The sequence below is a fragment of the Echinops telfairi genome, unplaced genomic scaffold, assembly GCF_000313985.2.
Source record: "Echinops telfairi isolate 266 unplaced genomic scaffold, ASM31398v2 ScPeMD7_23;HRSCAF=83, whole genome shotgun sequence".
NCBI lineage: Eukaryota > Metazoa > Chordata > Mammalia > Afrosoricida > Tenrecidae > Echinops > Echinops telfairi.
In genome coordinates, this window is record NW_022103920.1 from 77305218 (window position 1) to 77308008 (window position 2791).

The window sequence follows — 2791 nt, forward strand, 5'->3', positions numbered from 1 at the left end:
TCATGTAACAAAGAATAAGATCTTTCTTTCAAGGGCTTCACAGTTTCCTGAAACAGATTTATGAGCATCATTGTATCCCTCTTGCCATACACTTGTGTTAGCTCAGTATCCAGGATAGATCGACAAGTGACAATCTTTGGAAAAAACCCTTGCTGTCAAGTGAATTCCTGCTCCTGATGGGTATCAGAATAGCACACTGGCTGGGTTTGTTGTTGTTGTTGGCAGTAAGTTGTCAGCCTTTCTTCTAAGGCAATTTGGGATGCACCTACACACCTAAAGTTTCCCTTAGTAGCCAAGTCCTTTAACGGTCTGCATACAAAGCTAACCAGGTAAATTTACAAAAATCAGTGCATTCCTCTTCAATTTCCCCAAACCCCATCAATTACGTCTTTAATAAGTTTACATTTTTATTTAATACCTCCACTGCTAGTTGCACTCCAGCATCAAGAGTTAGAGTTAGGAATACATCCTAAAACTTACACGCTAGGCACTCCCTCTACAATGCATAATGAACTTGCACACACATCAACGATGGCCTCCTTGTTTATGGACTCCCCACATGATCTCCATTCTCCTTGGCACCTGCCGTATATGCTGTTGTTGTTAGGTGCCATCGAATCTCTTCTGAACCCACAGCGACCCTGGGCACCACCCAAGGGTCCTGCACCATCCTCACAACCGTTCACGTGCTTGAGCCCATTGGTCCAGACACTGTCAATCCATCTCCTTGAGGGTCTTCCTCTCTTTTGCTCTCCCTCTACTGTACCATGTTCTCCTGAAAACATGTCCAAAGTGTGTGAGAGGAAGTCTTGTCACCCTTGCCTCTAAGGAGCACTCTTGCTCCTATTTCTCCCTAGACTTAAGTTTGTCCTTTAAGCAGTCTGTGGTACTTTCACTATAGCGCCACCATTCAAACACATCAATTCTTCTTTGGTCTTTCTTAGTCAATGTCCAACTTAGGCATACCAATACAACAACAGCAACAACAAAAAAGCACTGCCCTGGGGCATTCTATGCTGACTCATAGTGACCCACCCTGGCGGTTTCAGACTGTAACTCTTTATGGGAGTAGAAAGCCCAGTCTTTCTCAAGCTGCTGAAGCGGTTCCCAACTGCCCACCATGCAGAATCACACCCCAATGCACAACCGCTACGCCACCAGGGCTCCACATAGTGACCCTAGCTGATACTAATGTATGTTTTGTTTCAAAGAGCCTTTTGGTGTAAAGCAAACTTTCACAAAGCAAAGGATGCCCATTTCCAGATGCCAGCCACTCTCTGGGCCCTTCACTTTAAGACCATCAAACACAAAACTCATAGCTATTCAAAATGGAACTAAAGAAAGAAAGTAAATAAGAAGGCTGAGCTGGACTTAATCCTGTTTATTTAGATTCCATGGCCTGTAGTGTAATCGTGTTTAACAAGTGTCAGTTTATAAAGCTTGGATCATGCCTTTGGCCTTTCAGAGGGACCTGTTTTTAATTTTCCAACTGGGCTGCTGGTTTCCTTAGCTAATTCTGTGGGCTTCAGTGTGCAGTCCACACCTGCATAGGGGGAGTTTTCGATGGTGCGGTTAATAAACCAGGTACTTTCCATTAACTCAGTTACCAATTAGAAAACAGAAAGAAAAAAGAGAGCCTACTTGTTTGTGTTTTTTTAACTCCACATATGGAGACGGAAACTATTAAGCAAAGCAGGAGGAGGGAAACTCCCACATAGTTCACCTGACTGGACTGCTGTGAGATCCGCCCAGAGGCGAATGACCTACCTGGGAGGTGGACTAGGCTGTCCCAGGAGAAATCTGAGGTCAGACTCCACCTCAGGGAACCCTTTCTGCCTCTAGAGGATAAACACCACTGTCACTGAGTATTGCAAAGACTGGCCTGCCAGCTGGGGGCTGGAATCCTTCCCTGCGCCCAGGGGTGGTTGTGACCAGACTCCAGGCGGCAGGCTGCTTCCCAGACAGCTGTCCAGCAGGACACCCCTGGCCTCTGGTGCTTCAGCCTCCGGAGCTGTGGGCAGGCAGAAGTCTCCCGGGTCTCCCTCCTGTTGGCCGCGTCCGTACAGGCTTTGTTCCTTTGACTTGGGGGGTGACTACGCTCAAACTCACTGGGAAGTCTCCGCGAAGCAAAAGCTCAGAGCTCCCGGGAAGAGGAAAGCAGGGCACCCATAGCTCAGGCAAACTCAAAGCTAAGACGCTGACTGGGGACGAAGCCAAGGCACCCTCGCCTGACTCCGAGGACTGGGGTTCCTCCTCCGGTGCCAGGGCTTGGGACTTTGGCACGCAGCTAACTGCACGCAGAATAAGCCCGTCGCTCCTCGGGAAGAGCGGGTGCTGCGTGGCGGGGAGAGGCCCCAGGAGAGAAGTTCATAAGCAGCTGCAGGGCAGTGCGTAGCGCCGAACAAAGGAGCAACAGCGCGGGGTGAGAGGTTGGGGGGTGTGTGCAGCTGCCACTCCTGCCCAGCGAGTCCCCCGGAACCAGGAGGCGAGCGTGGGGGATGCAAGGTTTGGGGTCGCGGGGGGAGACGCCGGGGGACACCGTGCGATTCCTGTCGCGCGGCTACGCACCAGGAGTGCTGGCGAACGACGGGCACGGCAACGATCCGAGCCCAGGGGGGAAAAAGAGCCCGAGTGAGCAAAACAAAGAGCGAGTGTGGGCCGCCGCGGTGACTTCATGCCTCACCAATGTCCCGCCCACGCTGCGCGGAGCTCTTGCTGCCGCCGGGGCCGCGCCTCGGGGCCGCCGGGGCGCGCAGCTCCGGAGCGTGGGGCGGTTTCCTAGCAACCCGCG